Source organism: Scophthalmus maximus, chromosome 7 (assembly GCF_022379125.1).
Source record: "Scophthalmus maximus strain ysfricsl-2021 chromosome 7, ASM2237912v1, whole genome shotgun sequence".
NCBI lineage: Eukaryota > Metazoa > Chordata > Actinopteri > Pleuronectiformes > Scophthalmidae > Scophthalmus > Scophthalmus maximus.
This window is the reverse complement of record NC_061521.1, coordinates 2,557,173-2,577,500: the sequence shown is the minus strand read 5'-3', so window position 1 is coordinate 2,577,500 and position 20,328 is coordinate 2,557,173. Positions and strand designations below refer to the sequence as shown.

General features: G+C 44.1%; 1 protein-coding gene across 5 annotated transcripts in view; it reads right to left on the bottom strand.

Annotated features, from left to right (window-relative positions):
• Positions 1-20,328, bottom strand: part of poc1b (POC1 centriolar protein B) — a 39,194-nt gene that overhangs the window by 3,905 nt on the left and 14,961 nt on the right. The window lies entirely within an intron of this gene.

Here is a 20,328-nt window from a genome sequence, read left to right as displayed (position 1 = left end):
CTCATTCACCCTCTCCTCAGTCGTCCTCCCACCAGCTGCAGCTGTGGAGGATCTTTGGTCTTGTGACTGGGACCAGCGGAAGTAGAGTGCACTTTCACTTTCACTAAATGTTTCGACAGATTTCCACGCGTTACTGCCTTCACCTGCAAAGCGAGTTTTACAATGGAGGCAATGAATGTTGTCACCGTCCCTTTGGTGAAGTACAGCCACACTTTCGCCTGGTTCACACTCTGCGCCATCGCCACACCGATCAGGTCTGCGTATGTGACGGGCAGCGGGAGCTGCGGCGGACATTTGCAGCGGTAACCGTATCTATACTACGGTCTTTCATGATTTAGTCCCGGGGCCCTTTTGATACCGGATTTCGGTGCCCATCGCTAACTATCAGAGACAAAGGCCCTTCTTCTCTGCCTCTGATTGGCTGAGACCGTGGGATTCTTCTTTGCTGAATGCTGGTGGGGGAAAAAACATAAAGCTACACACACGGACAGACCAGCTTAGAGTTAGGCGGCCAAGGAAAATCTGTAGTCGCACTGCACAGATTTTTGGGCTTAAAAAGGTTGATGACTACTGGTCTGGGCTCTTCCAATAATCCACAGCAAAGTTTGGTTTTCGGCCCAAATAGCAGCAATGTCTTGTGCGAGAGGTGCGTGAAGCGGAACAGAAGGGAGGGGGGGCTAATGAGGGATGTGCCAGCAGGACGGAGGCGGAAGGAAGAGAAGTCTGAAGAGGCGGAGGGTGTCACACATTCCCGGCCTAATGCACGGAGCAATCGATTCCAGCTCACTTCCTGAGCACTGTCCTCGCTTCAAAGGCAGCATGGAGGGAGGTAGGAGAGGAGGGAGGGAGGGAGGGAGGAGAGGAAGAGTGTCTGTGTGTGAAGGAAGGAGGAGGGAGGGAGGGCTGCACTTAACTCCGGAGTGGAGGTGGACAAAGCCGCCAGTGTGTGCTGATGGTGTCTCTCTCTTGATAGCCACGCTCGTTTTTCCCTCTCTCTCTCTCTCTCTCTCTCGCTTCATCCTTCAGCCCCCCTCCTCCTTGGCCACATCTGGCCGACATCTGCTCAGCTCTTAACCGCTCAGCAGATCCAGACCCTCCAAACGGTCTGCACCCCCACCCACCACCACCCTCCCCTCCGCCAGGAAGTTTGGGTGCAATCAAACGTTTAACATGCTGGATACCCCTGCTGGCCTGAACGCCAATCACTCGCACACACACACACACACACACACATCAAGTGTAAGACTATGAGATCTAGCAGAGAACTGGGCGTACAACGAGCGTTCAAAGGAAGCACAGCACGCCTGCCTCAAAATATTGAAAAGGAAACGCAGCAAATATATGGCTTTGAAGCATGATATTGTAGTAAAATGGATAAAGGGATAAACATCCCACAAGTTAGAGAGATGTTCTGCAGGGAAACTGCCAGCAATGCCAACAGGAGTATAGTTGAATCCCTTTGAACATAACATCTACAACAACAACCTCATAAGTATTAATTAAGGGTCATTTTTTTTCGGCCCTGCCCGGCCCTGTGGTACGTCGGGGGTCCCGTCCCGCTGTAACCGCGCTCAGTAGTGGCAGGAATGTGGCGATGGCTGGGGGGGGGGGGGGGGGGGGATGAGTGGGTGGTTTTGGGCCGCGGGTAGCAGGGCGGAGCGGGCAACTAGCCGCTGTGATAACAAGGGGTCAGCGGGAGTGACGTGACAGCGGCGATGGTAGGCGACACAATGTCCACGTTGTCTCTGCGTGGAACATTGGCGAAGGGAGCGCTGTTGTGCAGCATTACATTCTGTGGCACACGGAGGCTCGGCCCACAGTGTTTGGGGAAAGGTTACCAGGTCATTGGGGGGCGGATGGTGGAGGGAAAAGGGAGAAAAATGTACTATTCATATTGAATGGTAAATGATTCACAGCCTACACTATTTCAAATAGTTTTCTCATCTTGTCGCAGTTTTTGTTTGTTGTTTTTGACGTGCAACTCGACGAGCCGAATCAGATGTAGAGTGAGCGACGACACTGACCATAACCAGGGGCCGTTCGCCGCTGCCGTCGTTGGGAACGCGCTACCCGTTCACGTGACTGCAGGAGATTGACCTAATACAGCAAACGTTATCGGGGGGAGCGGCGCAATGTCGAAACGGCGAGAGAGCGTCTGTGATGTTTACGATCAAAGGCCTCCACTAGGGAAAGATCAAAAAATAGTCTCCCCTCCGTCTCCAAATCAAATCACAGACGTCTGATCACAAACATGATTACCATGAGCACCAGAATTAGCAACGCTCGCTCTTTGGAAGGAAACCTCAGACACTTAGATGAAAAAAAGCGTGTTTGATCTTAATTTGAGGGGGCCTCTCTGATGTCCCCCCCTCCACCTTTTCGTCTTCAAAAAAAAAAAGAAAACGGCCAGACGTTTAATACTTAACAGAGAAAATCCTCCTCATGATGTGAGCCAAGGTCATCCAGCATGACTAGTAACGCTTTTTGAAACTCATCCTGTCTGATGACAACTGCGCGCAATCTCGTTTCAAAATGAAGCTCGAGGAATTGAAAACTGTCATAAACGGGCGCAGTACGCACAATGGGTTTGAGGACTGAGTGTCTGAAATGTTCAAATTGCAAACGGGAATCAGCGAGTCGCGGGAGGTGGTGTGTCACGACGGCCACTGAGTGAGGACACAGATGGGCACTCGAGGCCTCGTGATGCCGAGTATTCACACTGAGCCGCCCGCTCTCTCGTGTTCACATGGTGACCGCGGTGCGACACAAAGAGTACGAGTGCTGCTGCGGACGCGAGCGTGACTACACAAATTCAAGTAGAGATTTGAAAAAAAACAAACAAACAGTGAAACTGGAATCTTAAAGAGTAGGATTAGGCCATTGTCACGATAATTACGATATCGATGAACTCAATGGTTTTTATTGACCTCAATAACAGCCATTGTGTCCACATGCGTGTTTGTTGAAATAAGAATGAAAGTCAACAACAATCCAGCAGATTAATAAATCACTGGTTTGGTCTATAAAATGTTGGAAAAAAAGGTGATTTCTTAGTATTTTTCCTGAAGGCCACGTTTCTTCAAATTGCTTGTTTTGTCTGAGGCCTGAACGCAAGTCTAAACTTTGGATAACATTTGTCTCAGCAGCAACACAAATCCTGTAGGACCCTGCACGAGGAGCAACCAATAGGCATTCAGTATCAAAAAAATGGTCTTGAAATGACGATAATATTGTTTATCGCAATAATTTCTGGGACAATATATTGTGCAACAAAAGGTTCTTCTCGTAAGATGTAGTTGTAGGTCAAGTCTAAGTCACTATCCATCGGCTAGTGAGAATTATTTCTTGTATTTCCCATCAGTATATGCAGTGAAATAACCGGTATTTTTTCTTCATCCAAGGACTAAAAGAACTCATATGACTTCAGAAAGTGTTCAGCCTTCACTTTACTTTTCAAACATTAATTCAATCAATTCAATTTACTACAGGCACTTAATCCACAGTGACAGAAAAACAAAATTTTCATCAAATCATTTGAATATGTATTTATTTTTATAAATAAAGGTTCTGAATGCTTCTTCCAAGGCCACTGTGTGTATCTGCTGGTGTTAAACAAGATTAGTGGTTGATTTCAATAATTCCATAACGACTTGGTTAGGTGTTGATATTTCTGCCTGGAAAGTTTTCTGCAACAAACACGTGCAGATTATTATCTGTGAGCTCTTTCAGTTTCACAGTGGCATGAGTGCCTCGAAAACAATCCGCAGAGCTAACAGTTCTGCAGATTGTTGACTGCCGAGCTGCATCTGCTCGGCGCGTGGTAAATAAACCACTGCTTTACTTCCTCCGGTGACTTTGATCCATTGTGCGATTAAGTGGCAGCCCGGCTTTAAACCAGGAGCCGATGAGAGGAACAAGACTGAGCTGAGATAAAAAATCATCTTGTATGTGCGAGTGAATCAGTGAATGTGAACTGAATTCTAAAAAAGGCAACAAAGACAGTGTGTAATCAAAAATCCAAAAAGTGATTCATTTTGAAAAAATTACAAAGGAGCAATTACACAGAAATAATTGTATAATGGTGCGTTCACACCGGACGCGACGTGAATTATTGGCACAAGTAGATTACATACAAAGTCAATGCAAAGACGCGATTAGACGCAAACACCCGTCATTGACGTCCGGTCATTGGATCGTCCTGGAGGATCGCTACTGTCGCTGAGTGTGGGCGGCCCGACCGGGACGCTATTTGTATCGTGACCGGGTGAAGAAGGAGATGGGTGGCATTGATTCCCAGCGTTTCACTCCACTCACGTGTTAGAGGGTCGGTGTGGTACTGACATTAGTCCCGTGGACGTTTCCCCTGGTCACAGGATGCCATGTAATGTCATTAATGAAGCAGCCTCCATGGAGAGAGGAAACCCTTGTTCAAAATCAAAGCAGGCATTAGCTGGGCCCTGACCCTCCGCCCTGGTTTCACTTTCCTGATCTTGCGGACCAACACACCAACAGACACACACACACATTCGCGCACACACAAGGAAATTGTTGCCTGTCCAGCACACATGCATGCGGAGCAAACACTAAATGGAGGCATGTGCATATACCATTGGCGGCCATCTGGACCGAAGGACGGACACGGACACGGACACACACACACACACACACACACACACACACACACACACACACACACACACACACACACACACACACACACACACACACACACACACACACACACACACACACACACACACACACACACACACACACACACACACACACACACACACACACACACACACACACACACACACACACACACACTTATTCGCTAACAACCACCATCAGAAAGCAACAGCTGGAATCACTCTTCAGAATTCTTCCCCCTGATGAACAGCAGTCGGAGGCCCCACTCCAGTCTCAGCAGCTCGGACACACTGAGGCAACCCGCTTGAACTCGCTGAACCTTTGAAGCTACGTGCACTCTACATTGCCGGAGGGCAATTTTATTTTTAATTTTTTCTTCTTCCAAGTGACTCAGAAGTGTTAACAAACCAAACCTTTCTTTTTTTTTTTGCTCCACAGCGAATCTGCACTCCTTGCAAACACTTTTGCTGGATCTGATTCAAGCAGTCGCCTTCTTGTCCCCTTCTCATTCATCTGTATTCTCTGCCGACCCACAGCAAATGATGCTATGGTTTAGCGATGTCGTCTCTGTTTAGGATTTGACCGTTGTAACAAATGATGTTATTCTTGTATGCAGTCTCACGCTTAAGTTAAATCTGCACATGCTTGGTGTCAACACCTCGTTTCAGGCACTGGTGAGAAGCTGAAACACGACCCTGGGTGACTTAAACGTTCATGCGTGTGAAAGCTTATCAGATACCAAGAGGAACAACTCTGACAATCATCTTATCATCTGCCAGGTTCCTTTGCGTTTCTATTTGATGCTTTTTGGACCCGCTGCACTCGCATCACCTCCTCACCCACACATGTCACACACCGCATCACGCACCGCATCCCCAAATGTCAGGTGCCCACAGTGCTGCTGCAAAACACAGGAAATCCAATAGTCAGCGGCTCAACTCGGAGGCACATTTCTCCAAAACAGCAGTTCGTTCCACTTCCTCATGGCCCTCAAGTGTTCACTGCGCGTCTGTGTAACGTCGACACAACAAAAACGGCGTTGTCAGCTTGGCTCATTCAACTGAATGAGAGGGTTCTTTTATTTTTTATTTTTTTCATGCAAGGGCCTGCAGGAAAGTAGAGAACAAAAAAGAACAGTCTCCTCATTAATTTGTACATGGCCAGTCCACTGATGCAGCAGCAGTGCCGACCCAAAAGGCTCCGGCTTGTAAAAAAAAAAATGCAATGCGATACAACTTTAACTCAGAAGGGCGCAGTGATGGCCAGCGAACCCGAATCCTCTCTTTTCCGTTGGTATTGCCAACACACAAACACGCGCATCAGAGAATTCATGTTCCATCATCTCTGTCACGCCTAATATACAGGTGGCCAGGTGCAGCACCCGCACCCACACCGCGGCATTGTATCTCTTCAAACAAAGTGCGCACACACAGTGAAGGACGTGCCCACCCACATGTGGACACGCCAAAATGTGGACACGCCAAACACTGGGAAAACGGACAAGCACGCAGTCACATGAAAGCATACTGTACACAAAGATAACACAAACCTATTAAAAAAAAAAACGTGACTATAGCTGCGCTTTAACCACCGATCTCATCCAACAGGATCTTTGCCAGAGGTGTGGCAGGGTTGTTGGGTTTTTTTGAGGTGGAGCTGAGAGATGAGCAGGAAGCCAAGAGGGGATTCATGTGGCTTTGAGGAAGTGGTTACATCCACTTTATGTCTCAATCGTCCTCCTTCTCCCTCCTCTATCTGTCTGTCTCTGACATCCGCACAGCAGCCACCCACACACTCAGACGAAAATATCCTGCTCGGCGGTGGTGGCGGATTGCCATTAAATACAGTGTGTTTTCTGACCGCATCACACACACACACACGGAGTGGGGACAGTAAACACCTCGACCGAGGCCAATTAAAAAAAATAAAATTAAAAGATATAGTCCCACGATTCAATGGCAGCTGAGCCGGATATCTATATAAACCATACGACCAAATATCACGATTAAAAGACATACTGAAGCACACGTGGCAGCTTACAAACACGCACACGCACACGCACACGCACACACACACACACACACACACACACACACACACACACGATCAGTAACCGTACAAGTGCATTGGCTGAAGCTCCCAATCGTACAAAAATGTGAAGACACATACGAACACAGAAGCATATGCTGCATTTTCACTCTCAGAATGAAACAGTTGCGCTGTAAACAACAAAGCCCAAAAACATGCACATAAACATGTAAATGTACAATGATGCAACTTTAAAAAAACCAATTATGCCCAAGTCTGAAATTGCATTTACACGTGTCTACTGAGACACATTCTCACACAAACGCAAAATGATAATGATGATTGTAATGTCATTTTAAACCATGGAATATTATAAAAGTACAATATGCATTGTGCAAGCATGTTGAGGAGGTATAAGACAATTGGTTTTAATGTTCGATCTGAGATTTGTAAAATGTTTTGCTGTTTATTATGTTTAGCAGAGATGCAATCAAACCAGACACTCTCCTCGCCCCGGCTGCTGCTTGAAAATCCTGTCCAGAAATATCACAGACAGCATTGGAGACGAAGGGGCAACCTTGGCGCAGTCCAACACCCACTGAAAACATGCTTGATTTTGTGCCAAGGTTATGGACACAACTTTCACTTTGGCTACACAAGGACCAGATGGTTCATAAAGGTTGATATGTGCTGCCGAGCAGAGTTCAATCACTGTGGCTCCTTCAAAAGCATCGGAAGTTACAGAGGTAGGAATAAGTCAACTGAAAGAGAAGGTGGAGGAAAACTGTATAATAGTGTGATGATGAACCCGACACTCTGACCCACTTCTGCAGTATGAATGAGAGCGCGGAAGTCACCAAATCCCACCAAGAATGAAGATGACTCATCGCCTGCCGCTGCTTAGCTCATAGAGAGAGGTAATATCTAGAGACAACATCATCCTTCCAATTGGTTTTAGTGCTCATAACCAAGATCCCAAAAAATCCATATTTCTATGAGGGTAGATGATGAATGTATAGAAAGGGGGGAATCTCTGAAAAATGTGAAAACATAAATAGGAGAGGAATAACTCCTAATACTGAGTAAGGAATATATTGTAACTCAGTGCACATCTATCTCAACAACACATCTCACTAACATTCATCAGTCATTCATTAGTCAGTCGGGAGGCCAGGAACACGACTCCCAATCAGAGCTTATGTTGATCTGCGTCTGCAGGATCTGCCAACACAATCGCTATATCCACATTAAAAAGTGGTGGAATATTATTTTTTGAATAGTTTTTTACACTGAGCTTACAGCTTGTTGTGCTGCCCCCTAGTGGCAAAAGATGCCATTTTAACCAGGTTCCCAGGCAACAATCACAATCGCTAAATCTTTAAAACAGCCTATGAGATTAATCAATATTTTTGAAAGAAAGGCGATTGGTCTGGGTTTCCAGGCTGATCAGAACTGACCGAGCGTATGTGCAGGTGCTCTGGAGAATCTGTGATCAGACCTCAGTTACAGTCGGCCCATCAGGTGTAAACGCAATCAGTCCGGCTCGCTTGCCTTTCGTGAAAAGATCGAGAATGATCCGGTGTCCCTGTGTCGGGTTTTGCAGAGGACACCCGGGGACAGCCGAGTCATTGTGATGTGACAACAGGTCGGGCTTCCTGCGGCTCCACTGAAAATTCTCAATGATGTCGTGTGAGGTATGTAACGGAAGACAGATATCCAAGGACACGGAATCACAAACACTGACCAACACCGAGGGCCCAGCGGTCAGACGAGAAGCAGCGGCGCGGCCACATCGCGTCTGTATCTCGTGCATCTCAGTGATTAGAGGAAAGCTGTCCTTTCTATTAGGGTCAGGGTCTTAGAGACGAAACAGTGAAGAGGTGTTGGCTTAATAACGCAGGTTTCAGTATTTCAGCAAGAGGAAGAAATGAATTTCCTTTGTTAGGCCTCAAGCCTAAACAGACTTGCTTGATGGTCAGAAACACTGAGAAACTCTGCGTGATTTCATCACTTAAGTTTCAGAGAGGCTTTAAACACATTCACAATTGAATCATATTATGTGAACCAAAAATGACGATGCTTAAATGGCCACTGCAATTAATTTTTTTCTTCAAGCATAGAACGACGATAGCTACAGGTCAAGGTTTGCAAAATGCAGTTTGTTTAGAGCCCGACCGGTATATCGGTATTGGCCAAAATGTTTATAGCCCGACCGATATTATCGATCAACTGATATAAGCCTTTAAATGTGCATTCATGAATTACATTTTACGGAAAATAAATGTTTATTTTCTTAATCCAAGTTCTATTAAATTTGGTTGTATTTGCATTTTTTTCCTTCAATTTATAGTTTATTATGATAAAGTTTATGGTTTAACTAAAATATCAAGCATCAATTACATTTCTTTGTCATTAAGGTTTGATAAGGACATCTTTGACAGATTAAAAAGGAAAATTACATTGGCCAAAGTATCGGTATCGATAAAAATTCGATATCGGTCCGACTCTAATTTGGTTAATTATTATTTTCGCCTGATTTCTAAACACTACACTCTTTTCACAACCAATTGTTGTATGTCTGTATTCACAGACTACAACAGTCTGCGTTCATGGGGTGTCTGTTTGTTTGTACATTTCAGCTCTGAGAGTAAGTCGCCCATGTAACAGTGGGGTTAGGCCGGCCAGTCGGCCGGCCGGCTGCGGCGGAAATAAACGGGCATGTGTGGCAGTGTGGCTATAATGCATTAGGGCAGGAAGCGATTAACATGGCATTACCAGACAACAAGGGGCAGGAAATTCAATTTAGCGGCCTCTGAGAAGGTTATACCCCGGCTCTCCTCCGGGTCGGGTAATTGATTTTTATGGCTGTCCACAGTTCTCATGCTCACAACAAAATTATATATATCTTCCACTTCCACATCTATCTCCTATATTATGATAGTTACAGTTCTATTATGTTTACTCTGTGGATATGCCAGAGAAAAGAATGGTGAGGCTATCACAAGCCTCAAACATAACAAATGAAATGTAAAAGAAGAAAACAGTTCATTGCATCTGAATTTATAATTATTGTTGAAACAATGTATAAGTGATCAATTGCATTGTATGCACTTGTATGCCATACCGTAATAGACAAACAGACAAAGAACTTTCTGGAGACCAGAAACTCCGACTGAGAAAGTAGACCCTGATTCCTTGGAGTTCCAGATATCCTGCAAGTGGGTGAAATCACCAAGTCAAAACTGCCTCTGAGGCAACTACAACCAGTTGCCTCTGCCAGTGATTTAATATGCTCAATTAGGCAAAAAGCCACCACCTAGTACAAATAGTTCCCAGACAAAGCACAGAATCGACACATTGGCTTATCCATTCTCTTAAGTTCTCTTTAGAACTCACGCACTGTTGTTATATTCTGTGCATACTATGTGTACCGATTTTGGAAGGAAAAACACACTCTTCTTTTTAAACTGCTCCTCAGAGAGTTCAGAGGTCAGGGTCAGCAGCAGAGCAATTCCCCTAGAAAAAAACGGTGGGTTTTTTTTGCCCAAAGACACGTCTGCAGGATGTTTATTGCCATGGGGACTTGAACATGAAACGTGGCTCTCCAAGTTCACTCGTTAGTGGACAGATTGAATTAAGGTTGCACATGTGGATAGGATTTAAGAGAGTCCTTCCTGCCAAAATGTGAACTAACAACCTTGCAGAGAGCAAAACAGGAGGCACACACACACACACACTCAGGCAAGGAAAACTAAATGCATGATCAACAACTTAGGTCATCCACCCCGACACTGGAGAACACTACCCCCCCCCCTCCTATTGCTAAAACTTTTGGTTCCTTTCTTTACTTGGCTCTTGTGCATCCTATGAGTCAGTCAGCAACTTTGGTTCCTCTTGTTTCATCACTACTTCATTTTTTTCCTCCCTCTCTTCTACTATACTTCCTCTTTATACTTCCTATCTTCTCTCGTTTACGTGCCAAATGGCAGTGTCTCTTTAGTGTCTATGGGTACGTCCTAAAATTACCCTTTGCTAATCATTCACATATCGACATCTCTGACCAAATAGCACAGACGCTAAAAAGGAGAAGAAAATGTTTGGCCATTGCCATCGCAACAAACTGAAACAATATTAAGAAAGTTGCGAAATCTCTGTGTGTTGTGATTCGTTACGTTCCAATGGCGCCAGGCATCTTGTTACTTCAACGTGAGAGATCTGTTTTGTGGAGAGTGTCTCGATCTTTCAAAGGCACCACTAACTTTCAGGGTTTTTCATGAAAAAGGAAAACAAAGTCTGAGTGGTTTAAGTATCTTATGAAAGGAAACCAGGATTACTCTAATGCTGCATGAGGCGTGAGCTGAAAAGTAAAGGGAAAAACACTTTGCATTAAACATTAAACCAACGTGAATAGTGTCAGTGTTGATAATTTGTGTCTTTAGCATTCTTCTCAATGAGCTTTGAAAGGATTGACATCATACAGATGAAGTTCTACAAGAAAAGCCTCTTGTTCGAGAGGAAGTGAGGCTTTTGCTGGGACTTCAGCAACTCATATCCCGACCAGAGGTTTTTCACCCTTTGGTTTCTTTCCCACCAAAGTCTCAAGCGGAGGTGACTCTTTTCACAGCGAGGAAGTGAATGAGCGTCATTGTGGCTTTGCGGGGGATTAGCCCATTTTAAAGCCCCTTAGTAGGATTTACCCACATTATTCACATTTTAATGGACATTCCCACCCACATGTACACATGCTGACTGAAATCAAAATCTGCGGCAATAAAATAAGGAGGCAGGAGGCCCTAATGCGAGGGAAGAAATGTTAAGGTTCATTGACCTCGAGTGTTGTGAGAAGTACAGACGTATGCATTGTACCTGTTTGGATGAGTGAGCATGAACATGCGAAAAATGTGTTTTACAAGCATGTGTAACTCCTTCATGCAAACATCATTCAAGGAGAGTGAGCCAAGTGCATTAGCACAACTGTGCATGCTGGTATTTACCCAGGAATGTCTTGATGTAATGCAAGATCTGGTCAAGATGAGCAGCAAAATTGGATTAAAATTAGATTTTTTTAAAAGACAAACAGGAACAGTTTACGCCATGGTAATGGCAAAATACAGAAAATAGACACTTAACATGCAGACATCAGACGATGAAAAGAAGCATGGCAAATCGTGGCACCTGTTAAATGCAATGACATTGTTCCATAAAAGGTCCCAATTTAAGTGCAGTATGCCTTGCAGGTACATGAAAGGAAAAGGCAAATGTAACTGACTCGCAGGTGGAAGCAACCATGAGGAGAATTTGTCTGCCACGATATATATAAAATAATATAATATGGGTTTTTTCCTCCCTTTACAGTGAAGTCCACTCAATCTTTCTATATAAGTTACAATAAGGCTTACGAGTGTGTGCCAGTTACAATGGTGGACTACATCTGTTCTTTTCAAAAGAGATGCAGATGAATAACATAACCATTTTCTAATACTGACAAAAAAAAGGTCATTGGTACTATTCTATGGTTACCCTTCAACAATTACAAACAGCTTTCCAACATGAATTTTTTCATTTAAAGCAGAGGTCATCCAGCGAGTCATGACCATATGAAGCAGGCCCCAATTACATGATGAAATACAGCAACTGAAATGCAGACACAATGGCTAAATGCAACTTAAGACTTCTAAATATCTCTTACCAAAGCCGGCCTAGCTTTAGCTCGGGCATCTTGATGTCTTTTTAAGCAGGAAATCACCAAATATGTGCTTACCATAGACTGTACGAGAAGATGGGACCATTCCAAAGATGGTTTTCTGTATTTTTAGGGTGGTTCTTATCACACAATCAGTGTGTGTTCAAGTGTTCATTTCTCCGGTAAGTTTGGTTTTAATTAATCATTTGATGATATAAAAATGGGGTAAGACGTCACAATTGACAACTGAGATTGACTAGCCAGGAGATGTATCGACGGGACCTTGAGAAAGAGGATCCACTCCAGGATCACAACTGCGCAGATGGCAGCACACGTATCTGAGATATTTTGGCTTCAGAGGGTAGGGATTGCTTGGTCATAGCCATGACTTCTGGATTCCCCAAAGCAAAAGGTTTTTCATATAGTAGGAACGTTGAAAATTACAGTAGTGTTGTAAAAAAAAAAGAAGATATATATATATCCAGTCCATAACCAATCATATTCAATTAATGACCATTGACAGGAGACAAAATACTGAGCAGCAGTGAACCTATGCTCTGTAGTGATTTTGACAAATTAGATTCCCCATGCTGCCCAAACAAGTATTTTTGTAAACACTACGCTCAGGAAGTATCCTGATTTAATTAACAGTCTGTTCTACCTCACTAAAGCAGAGGCGGCACTAGATGACAGTGTAACAGTAACTACTGCAGTGGCAACCAGGTGAAAGGTATCTCTGTCTGGCGTGGCTGAAAATGACATATCGGGCTTGCGAGATGAAATGGCAGCAGCGATCGACGGACGATTCTAAACGCTCTCCAGCCCCCTTAAAAAATGCCAATGCTGATTCCATGTGGCTTAATGAAAGACAAGAGAGGGCAGCTGATTACAGACTACGGGGGCCCTCAAAGAGGACGCAGCTAGCGGTGTGACCATTGAGCAGCATCAGAAGGGAGGGAGCATTGGAGAGGCTTGGGTTGCCGGGCTGCTTGATTGGCAGCAGGATCAGTGGGGGGTTCGAGGTCATGCCGTGCCTCTGCCCTTCACAGAACAGGCAGGAGGCAGCAGACAGAGATGCCCCAGGCCCTGGCAGTCCCAGGTGGGCTTTGTGGTCTGTCACCATGGATCCTGTAGCACCACGATATCCCCCAGCCCTCTATCACAGACACAAACAACAAGCAGGCTTTTCTGTTTCTGCGTTCTTTCTTGTATTTCCATCTGTCGGCCTGTCAGTGTCTGTGCGGATCTTCACAGCTGTGCTCTGCTTTCGTTTTTTGTGCCGAAACGTGGTCGTGCACTACACAATTTGAAAAGCATGTGTGAACACGTGGAAAACGTTTGAGTGGCCCTACACTTTCTTCCAAGACTTCTGACTTATTCAGACATGGAATCCGTATCTGTCTGTTTGAGCAATTCTTTTTTGGCTTTCACGTTCCAAGTTTCAAGTTCCATGATGTCTTACAAGGAAGTCAAAAATTTTGACGTTATCAATGCCTCATCTAACATGACTGCAATGGCTGTCACACGCAGGAACTCTCGACTGACTGACTTGGGACTCCTTTTTCAAATAGGATGCCATGATGAAGAAATGGTTTACATTTGCAATTACTGTGTCTGAAAGAGATTGTTCTTGTTTTGAGCCTGATCCTCTTCAACATCCAACTGTGACAGAGGAGTCAGACTTGACCCCAGCTGGAAGAGCCAAATTGGGCCTACACCCGCTGCTAAGATCTTACACATCAAACGATGGGATGCATGAGGACTACCATAGATTTTCTAGGTGGTGCCGCATAGTGTGTGTGTGTGTGTGTGTGTGTGTGTGTACGCAATGGACACACTATATGCGGCTACCACTATCACAACTACTAAATATGTTGGGCTCTGTAAATAGTTATTAAAGAAGTTGTGTTAATGCAAAGTGAACTACAATCGGTTCCTACAAACCGTTGAGCTGCAGCTCAGTGAGAGTAAGGCTTCTCCTCTGAAAAGATGTTACGTCTGATTTAATTTTTATCTACTCTTAAAATAATCCCTGTCTGCAAAATTGTAAGCCTGCACACAATGTTACTTTAAAGACTGCCAAAACACAAGTATGACATAGTGCCAAAAGCTGATTATTCACAATGGTAACTTCTCTAAGCAAAACATTGCCACCTTCCAGACTGGGCTGACTCAAGAAAAGACAATACAGAACTACCCATGAAGTGAGTTGTGTGTAAATCAGTCGACAGCAGAGGCAATGTCAGGGCTGCGCACGTGATTGTATGCGTGAGCTCCGAGATCGAGCAGCGCTGGAGGTGGGTGGTGGAGGTGGGCGCGTGAGTGAGGCACAGGAATCTACTTTTTGAATTTCTGGAGATGTGACGAGATTAGCTGGCAGAGGAGTTGCTTATGCGGGTAACCCCAGTGACATTCCTGTGCTCAACCGCCTCCTCTAACATCAAAGCCAGGTTTTTCACACGGGCGTTCAGTCTTAATGGCACAAGGGATGGTTACATCACATTCTGTGCGCGTTGGCGAAAATAATCTTGTCTGCTTGTGCTTTCAAGGCCAGAACAGAAGGCTGTCCAGGTCGTCGGGGATCGCCTGGTTTTGTGGAATATGTCAGCATTGCAACTTTCAAACATGCCTAATATACAGTAGTCTAAATTGTCCCTTTGATTGTCTTAATAGAAAAGTTCATTTAAAACAAAATATATAATGTAAAGGCTCCGGTTGAAATGATTTCAAGTGACAATCTCTAAGATTTACACATAAATTAATATCTGTTAGTCATTATCTTTCACCTAATGAGGTAACACAATACTTACGGAGTTGAGGGTCCACTGATGAAAGTATTGCAATGTTTATATATTTGCAGTATTACTAACTGGGTGTGTGTGGTGACAGGAAATGCTGTATTAAAGTTTCTGCTAATACTGCCTTTAAACAGATGTCTGCGTATGAATGCAGCATGCTGAATTGCTGTCAGACATTAGCCGATGGGTTCTGAGGTTTATGCCAATGCAAAAAAACTAAAACAAATTTGTGTTTAACTGGCAATAACAATTGTCGACTTTCATCAGAAAGTAATCACATGAATACAATTTTTTTGTAAGTGCGCCTCGCATAGAGGTCATGCATATATTTGTACACATTTCAAAAAGTCACATGTCTAAGTATCAGCCTGGTTCTGCCTCAAAAAGTCCCGAACACAGGCTGAAAAAACAACACACAAAACTCCGGCACAGAGTAGTCTGTGATACATTATATTCCTGTGTTATTTTGAGGAGGGAGAAAGAGCACTACAGCTGTGCAGAGGACTTTGCAGACGTCGGAAAAAAGATCCACTGGGCAAACTGCTGAGACCCGGAGGAAACATCAGTGAGACAAGGAAAACATTTCAAACTGTTGAGCCATTCTTGTCATTTTCATTGCAACACCTCCACAAGGGCCAGGGGTTCGCGTCGAACGAGCCACACCTCCGATCCCACTCCGACCAGAAGCGGGTGGGTCAACAGACCAAGTGCAAGTGTTTCCTCCGGGGCACTTCAAAAACTCAAAGGCTATTGTGCTCCACATTTGAGTGGCGGTAACAGAAGAAATGTGGTCTATTGTCAAGGAAGCAGAGTCCCACTGTTTCAGCCCATGGCAGGTATAAGTGAGGGTTTGGGAGGAGAGAGGAATAAAAATGAACGCTAGGAACAAAGAATGAATATAGTATAGCGTAGGTGTGGCAGCTGAAATCGGTTTGGGAAGTCATACTGTAACCAGAAGGTCACTTGTTTTAGCATTCATGTGGTTCTGTCGTAGTAAACTGAAGGGAAAAATCAAAAAAAAACCTTACCTGTTAATTTCATCCTCCAAGGCAAACGATTAAAATGCTCAAGAAAAGTTTGCGGAAAACATGCACACATCTCTGTACGGCCAGAAATCAGCAGTTGGTCCTGACCCAACACATTCTCACAGAAGGTGCATTTAGACCGAATGCCAAGTGAGTTTTGGCCTTGCTTCAAATTAAACTGCAGGAATATCTGAGAGCCTAAAGAGATGAACATGGGTGAAGGGAGGACATTCACGTTTATAGGGTTTGATGCAGAGGCGCAGAGGTTTGCGATGGTTACTGGTTTTAATGTCGTGGCCGATAGGAGTACTTTTGACTTAGTCGAGCCACGAAGCCATGGAAAATAATCAAAACTACAGAATAAGAAGTCTCATATGTAAGTATGACGATGGTTGACAATGAACTCTATAATTTGACAGTCTAAAACAACACAATGTAAGAATTGCTCTCGGCTACACTGAGGGGTCGCCCTACCGGTGGGAAGCATAAACAGTACACATGTGCATTTAGAATAGAATAGAATATAGCCAACTTTATTCATCCCGCTCTGGGAAATTCACTTGTCCCAGCAGCACAGTATCACACAGGGTATCAAAAATACAATTAAAAATACAGGAACAAAAAACTGCTTTCAAAAAGATATGTACATATATACAAAGTGCAAAAAGTAGTGTGCAGTGGGTTGAGAATAATAAATAACATTATCATTATTATTAATAATGGGTAAATATATATAAAAATATACGTTGACAAGCTGACGGAAAATTCACCGGCTACCTCAGAAGCTTAAGAACCATGTTCACTAACTGTTACGGGATTTTACACAGATATAATCCAAAGTTTTATTTGTTGTGACATTGGAGACAAAAAAATCCGACTAGTTTAACAAATACAGTGTAGTAAATGATTCCGTGCAGTGCAGTTCCAGGCATATGGCAATGACAGACCTGCCATTCACTCTATTAAACATTTGTGTAACACCAAAATGAATTTGCAGCGGTTCACTTTAACGTAAAAAATAAAAACAACCTCCTTAGTGTTGCTCTGAAGTAATGGGATTCCTGACTACTGATTCGTTCCAATTCTGGGGCCATCACTGGATCACTTGTTGAGCACACTCCTTGTCATTTTCCCTCACATGGGCCGTTCTAAACATAGCTCCCGTTGTGTGTCACAAGGTTTAATCAAAAAAGGACCGGGGCTGTCACTTCAGACCGGTGTCTTTGATGTGATGCAATTGATTCATTAGAGCAGCAAAGGGGACTTTTTAATAAGTCACTTCAGAGACGGAAATAAGTGAGGGGCTTCCTTTCATTATGTCCACTAAAGTGCCCAGATATAGCTCGTCACATTATTAACAGAAAATCACAGTGGATCAGAATGAGGACATTAGTGTGCGTGTGTGTGCGTGTGTGTGTATGTGTGTGTGTGTGTGTGTGTGTGTGTGTAGACATTACAGTTTCTACTGCTCAGTTATCACCTGATAGCCTGAGCCAAGTCTTTGTTTCGTGAAAGCCTAGTGCCGATTCTTTTGTAAGAAGCGTTAACACCAAAAACCACCTTCAGCAGATTGAAGTTGCCACAAACTTAAATATTTTTGAACTTTTGGATTACATGAACATACATTTGCTGCTTCCTGAGACCCCACGCAGCAGGAAATCGACCTTCTCCCTCACATTCCAATTCTTTTTGCACAGAGATGAGATTTTGCCACTTTGCTAGCTTTACACATTAAGGCCCAAAGTTTTATTTCCATCAATCAATACATGGAGGCCAAAAGCACATTTCTCTCCGAGTCCTGATTCTCATGCATTTTTTGAATGACGGAGATCTGGCTCTGAATGAGGCCCTTCTATTTCCGGGGAATTAAACAGCACTCAAAGGGGACACAGCTAAAGTGAAATCGATCTAAAATGTCTGCATCTTTCATTAATGCATCACATTTTCCCATCAACATGCATGAAATGTCAAGCGACTCTGTAGTAACAAGCAGCCAACTGTAAGTAATGGTAGTGACATAATGCTGTGCAGCTAGAGAGAGAGTTAATACTAAAACAACCGCGTGACCAAGATCAATACACATGGGTGGAAGGTAATGTGCCATCAAGAAGATAACTTTCCTGGAATTTTGGTCTATATACACGGTGTTTCAATTTCATATTTTTTTTAGAATTCGATAGACTATTATTTACCTTATTTTGCAGGCTAATTCTCAGTTAAAAGGCTATGTGAATTTAGGAGAAATTTGCAGACATATGGAGGGCTTAGATATGCTTGTACGTGGGACAGCAAGAGGTTGATCTTGCCATGTAATCTTGACACATATCTAAGCATGAGCATGACTGGTATCCATCTGAGACAGCCAACTTGGAAATCACTGTCGGGCAAACAACTCGGAGGGCGAGAAACAAATGCAACAAGGCCGGCAACGTCTTCACACACACATTAACTCTACCATTTCGAAGGTCAGTGGCCCTCGCAGGAAACACCAAACACCAAAACACGCAGCCAGTCCACGAGAGGGATCGGATTGAGCCGCATTGCCACACAAATGCCTGCTAATCAGCTTTAGCACTTAAGTTAATACCAGAAGGACCGCAAAGCGCCTGTGGGAAACTCGTTGCCGTTCAGAATGTCCCCGGTGCTAATTGCTAATTGTCTCGTTGTAAGACAATGCAAGCCCTGGGCCGGCGCTGATCCCCTCTCTCAGACAATGCTAGTGACCCCACCTTTCCCAAATTCCCACACATGCCGGGCTCACGGCCAACCGCAAAAAACACTTAAACGTCTCCAACCAAGAACCTTAGAGCTGAACCTTGACAAACAATCAAACGAAAAACAATATTAATGCGGCAAAACCATTTGGCACTCTAGATCCAACAATGTGAAAATTGCTCTGTATGGAGAACACAATCACACATTTCTTGGCCCTTTACTTCTGTTTACGACAAGGTATCACCAAAGTCCGAAAACAAAGGGCCGAACGACGTGCGTGCACAGTGGCTTACTGTATTCCAATCCTTGAAAAATTTCATAAAGGGAAAAAAAGGTTCTTAAGCTGACCTACATGCTGTACAATAAGTCTGTAAATTCAGACTTACATCGTCAGCCCGGTTCATTTTTTGTTGCTGCGTCCATGGCCGGCGATAGTGTCTACTTGGGAACATGGACAACGAGATATTGTTGGACATCACCGCAGCAAAAGACAAACCATGCATTTATTTGATGGAGTCAAAGAAATGAGGATGTAACAGGTTTGTAATTTTCAATATGGGATGCTTTGGGGAGGGGGGGGGGGTTGAAAATCAGGAAAGTAGCCTGGAGTTCTAAAACGCTTAACTGAAGTCCGATCCCGTAAATAGTACCATCAAATCAAATCGTGCCGCTAAAACACACCACTTATTGGATAGTGATTGGTGAGCAGATGGAAAAATTGGAATATATGCAAGTAAAGGATGTTAGACCATAGGTAAGTTTGCTCGCAGTCAATAGTCGAACCAAAAACAGAGGCCCATTGTCTGGAGAAACAGAACCGTGTTAATTGAATTTTTTGAAATGGACATGGAGGATGAAGAAGAAGAAAAAAGGTAGTTCAAGGGTAAATAGACTAAAGAGAGTAGATTTGATTTGGGAAGAGGAAGAGAGTGGATAGATCAAACAATAAAAGCCCATTAAAGCCCTCCATCAGTGAGGCTGTGGTCAGAGGTGGGGGGATCCAGTTATCTCTCTCCGGGGAGCAGGGAGATGAATGACTTCCTAACAGGTGGACTATGAGCTTAACAGGAGGGGGTAGCAGTGAGGGGGAGGTGAGCTTTAACCTGGGACTGAAGCGGTATTAGGTTACCGCCGCACCTCCGGAAAGGAAAATCGCGACCCGGTGGCGCTCTCTCTGGACACGGATTTGTTTTGCTCGCTCTTTCCACGTTATCCTCCCTTCACAGATACAGTACGCTGTATGTCTGAGGTGTGTTGATGGAAAAGTCTAAGGCTTGACTCATACTGACGCGCACACACCTCTGTGCAAACGCGACAAAAAGGTACACACACTTTTAGAGCCCCACAGAAACTGAAGCGCCGAAGCACATGGGTGCTGAGAGAAAGAAAATCGATTTGGGGGTTTCAGTTAAACTAGCCCTGGCAG